This window comes from Bos grunniens, chromosome 25 (genome assembly GCF_055505025.1).
Source record: "Bos grunniens cultivar Pamir isolate PY7600 chromosome 25, Bosgru_T2T1.0, whole genome shotgun sequence".
NCBI lineage: Eukaryota > Metazoa > Chordata > Mammalia > Artiodactyla > Bovidae > Bos > Bos grunniens.
The window spans coordinates 106,423-117,500 of record NC_141189.1 but is presented as its reverse complement, the minus strand read 5'-3'; the positions used below and the strand labels follow the sequence as shown (position 1 = coordinate 117,500).

Sequence of the window (11,078 nt, the reverse complement as noted above, 5' to 3'; positions counted from 1 at the left end):
TCGCTTTTTTTAGAGGGTCCTGCAGGGGGGGCGGGAGGACCACGGATGGAGCAGGCAGGCGGGGCCGGCGAACTCTTGAATGCCCTGGGGCTGTGGAAGGAGGCTGTGGGGGGAGGGGCACCTTGGGCCACAGGTCAACGGGGCGGGATGGGTTTAGCCCCCTTGGGCTTTTTTAGGTTTGGATTGGAAATCTCGTGTGGGGAAACTTGATCCATTTTGGAGGACAGCTATTTTGAACCCAAGGGAGCTGACTTCCTTCTTTGGGGCCTTGTCTCCCCCTTGGCAGGTGGGGGCTTTTCCGTCTCCCGCCAAGGATTTCAAACGACAGAGCACGCGGATCCACTTGCTCCAGTCAGGTTCAGGGGCAGAGCGCGAGGATTCAAAGCTGGCTTGGGGACAGCAAGTCGCGCCCCTCGCCCCCCGCCCCCAGCTCAGAACACCCCCCTGTCTGCCTGCCAAAAGACCAAGTGCGGGCTGGTGGTGGCAGAGTCACCTGTCACGGACGGGAGTGGTCTGGATCGCGGAGGTGATGAACGCGCTCAGGAAACACAAGCGAATGATGCGGGATATCCATCCATGCACGTTTCTCTGTCTCCGCCCGCCCGCACACCACACCCCCCACGTGCATACCCACACACACACACTGCGTCCTCCTTGGCGCCTGGCTGCGTCTCTCTGTCTCTGCCCGCACCACCTGCAGGCACACACCACACACACACCCACACACCCACACACCCCCCCACCCCCACACGGCGTGCACACACGCATCCCCCCTCCCCACACAGCCCATAAACACCCCGCCCCCCACACGCACACCCCCGCCCCCCACACCACACACACACACACACACACACACACACACACACACACTGTGTTGTCCTTTGCCTGGCTGTGTCTCTCGGCCTCTGTCTCTGCCCCCGCACCCACCCATGCCGCCCACACCACACACACACACGCCCCCCCCCCCCCCCCACACACACACACACACGCAGGGCCCTTCACACCACACCCACCCACACACACACACAGAGCGTTGTCCTTTGCCTGGCTGTGACGCTCTGCCTCTCTGCCCACACACCACAGGCATTCCCCCCCCGCCCCCCCCACCCACCCACCCACACGCACGGCCCTACACATCGGCCACACACCACCCACCCCCACCACCCCCTCCCCGCCCCCCCAACACACACACTGCGTTGTCCTTTGCCTGGCTGTGTCTCTCGGCCTCTGTCTCTGCCCCCCGCACCCACAGGCGGACGCCACACGCACACACCCATGCCGCCCACACGGCCCCCCGTGGCAGCTATACACAACACACTCACACCACACACCTACCCCCTCCCCCCATACACACACACACACCCCCCCACACCCACACACCCCGCACCCCCACACGGCGTGCACACACACGCATCCCCCCCCCCACACACACACACAGCCCATAAACACCCCGCCCCCCACACGCACACCCTCTCCCCCACCACACACACGCAGGGCCCTACACACCACACACACACACACACACTGCGTTGTCCTTTGCCTGGCTGTGACGCTCTGCCTCTGCCCACACACCACATGCATGCCCACACGCACGCGCGCGCGCGCACACACACACACACTCTCACACCCCGCCCCGCCACCCCACACCACACACACCTCCCCCGCCCCGCCCCCCGCCCCCACACACACACTTTGTTGTCCTTTGCCTGGCTGTGTCTCTCGGCCTCTGTCTCTGCCCCTGCACCCACAGGTGCACGCCACACACACACACCCATGCCGCCCACACCACACACACACACCCCGCCCACACGCAGGGCCCTTCACACCACACCCACACGCCCCCACACACACACACAGCGTTGTCCTTTGCCTGGCTGTCTCTCTCGGCCTCTGTCTCTGCCGCCCCGCACCCACAGGCGCACCCCACACGCACACACCCATGCGGCCCACACGCGCCCTCGTGGCACCTATACACAACAAACCCACACCACACACCAACCCCCCACCCCCACCCCAAAACACTCACACGGCCACACACACCACCCACGCACTACCACCTGAGCATGCCACAACGCCACACACTGCCTCGCCCCCCCCCCCCAACACACAGACACCCGGCCCACACCACACACATACGCACGCCCACGCGCGCGCACACACACACACACACACACACACACACACACAGCGTTGTCCTATGCCTGGATGTGACGCTCTGCCTCTGCCCACACACCACATGCATGCCCACACGCACGCGCGCGCGCACACACACACACACACACTCTCACACCCCGCCCCGCCACCCCCACACCACACACACCTCCCCCCCACCTGGCCACACACACACACACCTCCCCCCCCCGGCCCCGCCCCGCCCCCCCCCCCCCCCCCACACACTTTGTTGTCCTTTGCCTGGCTGTGTCTCTTGGCCTCTGTCTCTGACCCCGCCCCCCCAGACCCGCATCCACAGGCGCACGCCACACGCACACACCCATGCCGCCCACACCACACACACAGCCCGCCCACACACACGCAGGGCCCTTCACACCGGCCACACACCACCCACCCCCACCACCCCCTCCCCGCCCCCCCAACACACACACTGCGTTGTCCTTTGCCTGGCTGTGTCTCTCGGCCTCTGTCTCTGCCCCCGCACCCACAGGCGGACGCCACACGCACACACCCATGCCGCCCACACGGCCCCCCGTGGCAGCTATACACAACACACTCACACCACACACCTACCCCCCCCCCCCCATACACACACACACACACACACACACACACACACACACACACAGGGCCGCACACTCTCCACCCACGCAACACCACCTGGGCATGTCACAGACACGCCACACATGCCTCACCCCCCCCCCCACCCCGCCCCACTCTGTGTGTTCCTGTCCCCTCTTTTTCTCCTTCCTTCCTCTGTCGTCGTCCCTCTGCCTCTCGCTCCCCTCCCTCCACCTTCACAGGACAGAGTGCCTTTAAGATGAGTCTGCCTGTTGTACATACACCCTGGACATGATGATTGCTACAGTCTGACCTGTCGCGCCTGTAACCTGGGGTGGCGGGGGGTTGTCAAACGTCCTTGGTACGCTAGGGATAGCTTTCTCTGTGGAAGGTGGAAGCCTCCCTTCCGTCCCTCACTGAAGCCAGGCAAACCGACCACAACTCAAAGCAATGGTGTTTGCCACGTGGGGCATACCTTCCATGGTCTTTACTGATGGACACGCTTCACCCAAAGCTCTTGCAAAGTTCTTCAGAACTGTCAGTCTTCCAGTCACCCGCCACCATCAGGCGAGGTGTAGAGAACCGATGGAAAAACTGGAGGAATGACTTCCTCCATGGGGTTGGATGAACTGAGGAACAGGAGGCTGAAGTGGATGCCTGACTTCTTGAGGAAAAGAGGATGGGGGGATGGGGGGGGGGGGATGGGGCGGGGGGAGGAAGGGCAGGACGGTCCACTTAGGAGGGCTGGTTGCACATGGACACATAAACTGTACATCCAAAGAATCCACAAGCACCTACTATATACTATGCCAGCACGGGAAAGTAGACGTATGATGTTGCATGAACCTCTCCAAGGGAAAAGACTGAACACCTGAAACGAACACGACTTTGGAAACCCACCCTGGGCTTCATTTCTGCCGTGAGGGTGCTGTCGTGTGCATATCTGAGGGGATGGATATGTCTCCCGGCCATCTTCATTCCAGCTTGTGCTTCATCCAGCCCAGCGCTCCTCATGATGTGTACTCAGCGTGTACATTCAATAAGCAGGGTGACGATAGACAGCCTTGATGGACTCCTTTCCCTTATTTGGAACCAGCCTGTTGGGTTCTACGTCTAGTTTTCACTGTTGCTTCCTGACCTGCAGAAATACAGAGTCCTCTTTTTTTTTTTTTTTTTTTTTTTTTTTTAATTCCCTAACCTGAGTGAAAAGCGAGAGAGACAGAGAGAAGACAGATGGAGGGACGGGCGGGCGGACAGGCAGGCAGGCAGGCAGGCAGGCAGGAAAAAGAAAGAAAGAAAGAAAGAAAGAGAGAAAGAAAGAAAGAAAATAATGAAAGGACCTACCGTTCCACCTGTTGCTTTCCAGATACAAAGGGAAAAACAAAGGACCGAAAAGGACACGAGGTTTAAAATGGGAATTTGGAAAGATGGACATCCCCTTGGTCGCTTCATACAGCACCCCTCTCAGCAGAAGGGAATCGTCTCTCTTTTTCTCTCGACCTGGTCCTTCCAGACTTCAGAAACTCTCCGTGGAGGATTCTTATCTCCTTGGCCAGAGTGATTGCCACACGTTCCTTAGGGGCCCAGAGGATGTTTCCGTGAAACGGGGGTACACACTTCCGGATAGGAGAGTCGTGTCCTATATATGTGTGTGTGTGTGTGTGTGTGTGTGTGTGTGTGTGTGTGTGTGTGTGTTGCTTTGCGTGTGGTTCTTCACCCGAGAGGGGGACTGGAGCCTGAAGTGTTCCGAGCTGCCTCCGTTATCAAACAACCCTCTCTCGGGGGGGAGGGACCAACGTCCCATGTTCTCTTGCCCTTCTGACGGAGAACTCAAAAGGCCCTGTGCCTGAAGCCCTGCGGATGGAAGCTAGAGGACTTGGTGAATGTTTCTGACGGAGCTTCCCTGGTGGCTCACACGGTCAAGAGTCTGCCTGCGATGCAGGAGACCCGGGTTCCATCCCCGGGCCAGGAAGGCCTCCTGGAGAAGGACATGGCAACCCGCTCCAGGGCCCGACCCTGACGTCTAAAAATCAGCCTCCTAGACTGCCTCTCCCTCTGCCGACTGGTTTCTCGAATCCGCTCCAGGGATGAACCTGTGTGTTTCCTTGGTTTCCCTACAAGTGCCTCTGAGGGAAAACACACACACACACACACACAAAACCTGATGGCTTGCACCCCAGGCCTGCTTTCCCGCACCCGTCCATCGACATCACGGCCTCCTGAGAGGAGATACGATCACTGTTTCCCTGAACGGAGGATCTGTGCTCAGAAACTCTTGCCATGACACGGAGGCCCCTACGAACTAACCTATTTCGTCCCTCCCTCCTCCTTCCCTCCTTCCTTCCTTCCTTCCTTCCTTCTGGATTTTTTTTTTTTTCCTTTCTTTTTCTCTCACGTCCATGCACACGCACACGCACACGCACACGCACACGCGCCGTCTCTCATGTACACGCGTACATGCACGCACTCACACACACAGTCACCAGCTCAGCTTTTCATGGGTTCCAGGCAAGTGTCAAGAGGAGGGAAAACTGGTGGGGTCCGGAGTAGGCCGCCGTCCCCACCCCACCCCACCCCACCCCACCCCACCCCACTGCACGTGAACCTCCGTGCCCTGTGGAGTGTTTTGGAGTCAAGTGACTTAAGAGCCGGCCAGCGCCAGAGGAACGCTCTGCCCCTCCCTCCTTTTCTGTCCCTCTGAAGGCAGGCAGGGAGGAAAACCTCCTCCCACGGAGGGGAAGATGTCAAGGGACGGTGGCTGTTTCCACGCACGTCCGTGATCCTCACACGCGTGAGCGGGGTTTCCTGGGTTACCAAAAGGAGGAGACTCCTTTGGCCTGACACGAGGCGAATCTGTCCCTCGGCCTCCCTCCCCACCCCCCAGCCCCCTTCCTCCGCGCGGTGCCGAAGGGGCCGTCTCAAGGTGGAGACATGGAATGGCTGGGTGGGGCGGATCACCATTCAATAGAGAGAAGCTCGAGGCGAAGTCAGAGGCTCTGACTTGACTGGAAAGCTTTCTGCATTTGAATGAAGCTATCCGGCAAGGCCCTGCAGGGGGAGGGTGGGGGAAGGTGGGGGTGGGGCCCACAGACAATAGCCCCTGCCTGCAGGGCCTGCTGGCCTGCCGGCCTGCCGGCCTGCCGGGCTGAGGGGGCCCTTTGGCGGCGGCGGCGGGGCCACGACCCCGACTCCTGCAACTCGATCCCTTCAAGGAAACTTCTGGGGTGACTCCTGTCCAGGGAATACATCCAGATGGGCCTGTTTCTGAAAAACGCCCGAGTCACAGTTGTGACAGGTTCTCTGGATCTCTTGACACATGGATTGACCTGCACCCTCCCATCCTGTCAGACCCTTTGGACACGCTTGAAGAGGTCTTTGGCCTCGGCCAGAAAACAAGCCGAGATAAACAAATACGTTTTTTGTCTGTGTTTTTGAACAGGGCGGAAAATGATGCGTGGCCGTGGATTGGAGAGAAACCTACGCCTCTCACACGCCTGAAGGCAGGAAGTTCTCAGGGGGACGGAACCTGCCTTCACTTCTCAGGGGGACTGGGACGGTCCCCTCGCCTCGCGCGCCGCCCCCCCCCCCGCCCCCCCCCCCCCCGACCCCGACCCTTAGCCCAGCCCCCCCACTCCCGTCTCCCTAACCTCACACTCCCCCACCCCACCCCCATCCCGGCCACCGAGGGGGGCCCGGGGAGGGATGGCTGTCTCAGCCCCGGTTCTGAGATGTCACTTGTGAAACCGCTCTAGGCCGAGATGCCAGATGGCCGCCCTGCCGCTTGGTGTCCGTCTCCATCACCCATGCCCGAAAGGCACGTGAGATCACGGACAGCACATCAGATCAGATCAGATCAGATCAGTCGCTCAGTCGTGTCCGACTCTTGGCGACCCCATGAAGCGCGGCACGCCAGGCCTCCCTGTCCATCACCAACTCCCGGAGTTCACTGAGACTCACGTCCATGGAGTCAGTGATGCCATCCAGCCATCTCCTCCTCTGTCGTCCCCTTCTCCTCCTGCCCCCAATCCCTCCCAGCATCAGAGTCTTTTCCAATGAGTCAACTCTTCGCATGAGGTGGCCAAAGGACTGGAGTTTCAGCTTTCGCATCAGTCCTTCCGAAGAAATCCCTGGGTTGGTCGCCTTCAGAATGGACTGGTTGGATCTCCTTGCGGTCCAAGGGACCCTCAGGAGTCTTCTCCAACACCACCATTCTCTCAAAAGCATCCATTCTTTCGGCGCTCAGCCTTCTTCGCGGTCCAACGCTCACATCCATACATGACCACAGGAAAAACCGTAGCCTTGACTGGACGAACCTTTGTTGGCAAAGGAATGTCTCTGCTTTGGAATATGCTATCTAGGTGGGTCATCACTTTCCTTCCAAGGAGTAAGCGTCTTTTAAGTTCATGGCTGCAGTCACCATCTGCAGTGATTTTGGAGCCCAGAAAAATAAAGTCTGACACCGTGTCCACTGGTTCCCCATCTATTTCCCATGAAGTGATGGGACCGGATGCCGTGATCTTCGTTTTCTGAATGTGGAGCTTTAAGCCCACTTTTTCACTCTCCTCTTTCACTGTCATCAAGAGGCTCTTGAGTTCCTCTTCACTTTCTGCCATGAGGGTGGTGTCATCTGCACATCCGAGGTGATTGATAGTTCTCCCGGCAATCTTGGTTCCAGCGTGTGTGTCTTCCAGTCCAGCGTTTCTCATGATGTTCTCTGCGTATAAGTTAAATACACAGGGTGACGATAGACAGCCTTGACGAGCTCCTTTTCCTATTTGGAACCAGTCTGTGGTTCCATGTCCAGTTCGAACTGTTGCTTCCTGACCTGCGTACAGATTTCTCAAGAGGCAGGTCAGGTGGTCTGGTATTCCCATCTCTTCCAGAATTTTCCACAGTTTACTGTGATCCACACCGTCAAAGGCTTTGGCATAGTCAAGAAAGCAGAAATAGATGCTTTTCTGGAACTCTCTTGCTTTTCCCATGATCCAGCGGAGGTTGGCAATCGGATCTCTGGTTCCTCTGCCTTTTCGAAAACCAGCTTGCACATCAGGAAGTTCACGGTGCACATATTGCTGAAGCCTGGCTTGGAGAATTTTGAGCATGACTCTACTAGCGTGTGAGATGAGTGCAAGTGTGCGGTCGTGTGAGCATTCTTTGGCATTGCCTTTCTTTGGGATCGGAATGAAAACGGACCTTTTCCAGTCCTGTGGCCACTGCTGAGTTTTCCAAATGTGCTGGCATATTGAGTGCAGCACTTTCACCGCATCATCTTTCAGGATTTGGAAGAGCTCCACTGGCATTCCATCACCTCCACTAGCTTTGTTCGTAGTGATGCTTTCTAAGGCCCACTTGACTTCACATTCCAGGATGTCTGGCTCTAGGTCAGGGATCACACCATCGTGATTATCTGGGTCGTGAAGATCGTTTTTGTAAGGGTCTTCTGTGTATTCTTGCCATCTCTTCTGAATATCTTCTGCTTCTGTTGGGTCCATACCATTTCTGTCCTGTATCGAGCCCATCTTTGCATGAAATGTTCCTTTGGTATCTCTGAGTTTCTGGAAGAGATCCCTAGTCTATCCCATTCTGTGCTTTTCCTCTATGTCTTTGCATTGATCGCTGAAGAAGGCTTTCTTATCTCTTCTTGCTATTCTTTGGAACTCTGCATTCAGATGTGTGTATCTTTCCTTTTCTCCTCTGTTTTCGCTTCTCTTCTCCTCACAGCTATGTGTAAGGCCTCCCCAGACAGCCATTTTGCTTTGTGGCATTTCTTTTCCATGGGGATGGTCTTGATCCCTGTCTCCTGTTCAATGTCACGAACCTCATTCCACAGTTCACACGGACAGCACGTAGCGCGCCCAGAACACACAACAGGATCCTCCTGAACCCAGAACGGCGATTGTGATGGATCCACGTGGAGGGCGTCGATATCCCCACCTGATGCGTGAATAGGAGTCACACAGACTCGATGGGTTTGAGCTTGGATGGGGTGCCCTATCCGGAGAGATCACGTGGGTCAGAAAGCACACACGGAACAGAACAAAACCAAAGACCACAGCCAAGTCGAGGGAGGGCTGAACCCGAGGACCTCACCGGTCCCGTGGCATCACGTGCCGTACACGGCCTCTCTCGATGGCCGAGCGGGACGTGGAATGTATGTGTCCCCGTCTTGGTGTGTCGTGCCCGAAACCGCGCCACGGAGAGGGATCGTGTCTGATGCTCATCATCGCTCCAAAGATACATACACCGGGTCTCTTTAGAAAACGATGGAAGGATATCTTTGAATGCCAAAGGGTGTGACGTGGGAAAGACACATCCAAGTGGAATCAGCGTGGCCGAGAGAGCTCCCCCAAATAGAGAGGGGAGGCCATCGAGGAAGAGGTCCGTGTGTCTCAGTCTGGATGGAATGTCCACTTGGAGCACTGACTGGGTCCCAGAGGCCTCCAGATCATCTAAGGAAACAGTGTTCCCGAAATTCAAGATACCTCTCACACCCTCCCCTTTCCCTAAATACCTTGTGACCGTCTACCCTGGAAGAAGAAACATGTCCCTTGTTGCATGACAGCAAATCCTAATTGCTCTCAGCTGGCTTGACAACCTCACGAGGTTCAGCTTTCTAGGCCCCTGACTCTTTCCTGTGGAACATTCCCTGGGTTTTATTGAAATCTGTGTCCCTGCATGGCAATATCTAAGACCCTCCCCCCCCCCACCCCCCACCCCCCCCACACACACAATAAAGCTTTCTTTTCTTTTTTCTTTCTTTCCTTTTTTTTTTTTTTTTTTTTGGCGTGCAGCCAATACTGACCATTCATTGAAAGATAATAAAACTAGGTGATGTTATGTGTGTCATGTCCCGGTGTATTGAAATAGAATGTTCTTCGTTAAGGACATACAACATCCTCTGTTCTAACGTGTACAGAGTGGTGACTTGATGCACCTGTCTGTTGCAAAAGAATCATTCATGACCACCCAAGCGGTAGCTCATAGCTTGACCACAACCCATACATGCCATGACTGTATGCGAAAGAAAGTGAAGTCACTCAGTCGTGCTGGACTCTTTGCGACCCCACGGACTGTAGCCTACCAGGCTCCTCCGTCCATGGAATTTTCCAGGCAAGACTACTGGAGTGGGTTGCCGTGTCCTTCTTCCATTGTACGGGAAGTGAATGCGTCATGTCCACGGTCATGGCGACTTTCGAATAGGATAATGCTGCTGCTGCTGCTGCTGCTGCGTCGCTTCCGTCGTGTCCGAATCTGTGCGACCCCGTAGACGGTAGCCCGCCGGGCACCCCCGTCCCTGGGGTTCTCCAGGCAAGAACACTGCGGTGGGTTGCCATGTCCTTCTCCAAGGCGTGAAAGGGAAAACGGGAAGGGAAGTCGCTCCGTCGTGTCCGACTCTGTGCGACAACGTGGACTGCGGCCTACCGGGCTCCTACCGGGCTCCTCCGTCCACGGGATTTTCCGGGCAAGAGGACTGGAGTGGGGTGCCGTTGCCTTCTCCGAATATGAGACGACGATAATACCAATACTATTCTTTAGAATCACCGTGCTCTTTGTGACGTAGACAGTATATATGTACCTTATCCGTGAAGTTCCCCCGCCCGCCGTTACATCGGCATCTTCCCATGTCTCCCTCCCCCGGCCGCTCTGTGATGATCGTTTTCATTGTTTTAGGTGGCCTTGCATGGCATGTCAGTGACAGGAGAAACTCTTTTTCTTTCTCTACCTGACTTCTTCATTGGGCATCACTCCCTAAGTCCCATCCATGCGATCACGATGTAAGACTGTGTTCATTCCTGGGGCTACCTGGGACACCTAGATCTCCCTATCGATCGATCTCTACCTGGATCGTGTATCTTCTTGATCTAGTCTTCCTTTGATGGACACTTGGGCTGGGTCCCCATCTTGACTCTTGTGAATGGATGCTGCGATGGACCTGGGGGTGCAGGCCTCTCTCTGCGAGTTTCAGGTTTTATTTTCTTTCGAGGTCTACCCAGAAGTGAGATGGTTGGCAGGATCCATCCTCTCTCCACCGAGACTCGTGTCTAAGTCCTTCTGAGGTGATCCGGTTGCTGCTGCTGCGGCTGCCGCTAAGTCGCTTCCGTCGTGTCCGACTCTGTGCGACCCCACAGCCGGCAGCCCGCCAGGCTCCCCCCCTGTCCCTGGGATTCTCCAGGCGAGAACACTGGAGTGGGTTGCCACGGCCTTCTCCGATGCGTGGAAGGGAAAAGGGAAAGGGAAGCCGCTCGGTCGTGTTCGACTCTTCCCGACCCCGTGGACCGTGGCCTACCGGGCTCCTCCGCCCATGGGAGTTTCCAGGCGAGAGGACTGGAGTGGGTTGCCGTGGC

The 11,078-nt window shown here is 56.8% G+C and overlaps 1 long non-coding RNA gene across 2 annotated transcripts in view; it reads left to right on the top strand.

Moving 5' to 3' along the window:
* LOC147344629 (uncharacterized) overlaps window positions 1-9,484 on the top strand; it is a 26,166-nt gene extending 16,682 nt beyond the window's left edge. Inside the window, exons 2-3 of one of the 2 annotated variants that reach the window (XR_015155067.1) lie at window positions 6,173-6,233; window positions 6,486-9,484. This is a non-coding gene — a long non-coding RNA (uncharacterized LOC147344629). Of the gene's footprint in view, window positions 1-6,158; window positions 6,234-6,485 lie in introns of those variants that run through there. The other variant, XR_015155066.1, reaches the window with a different exon arrangement.
* The last annotated feature ends 1,594 nt before the right edge of the window (window positions 9,485-11,078 follow it).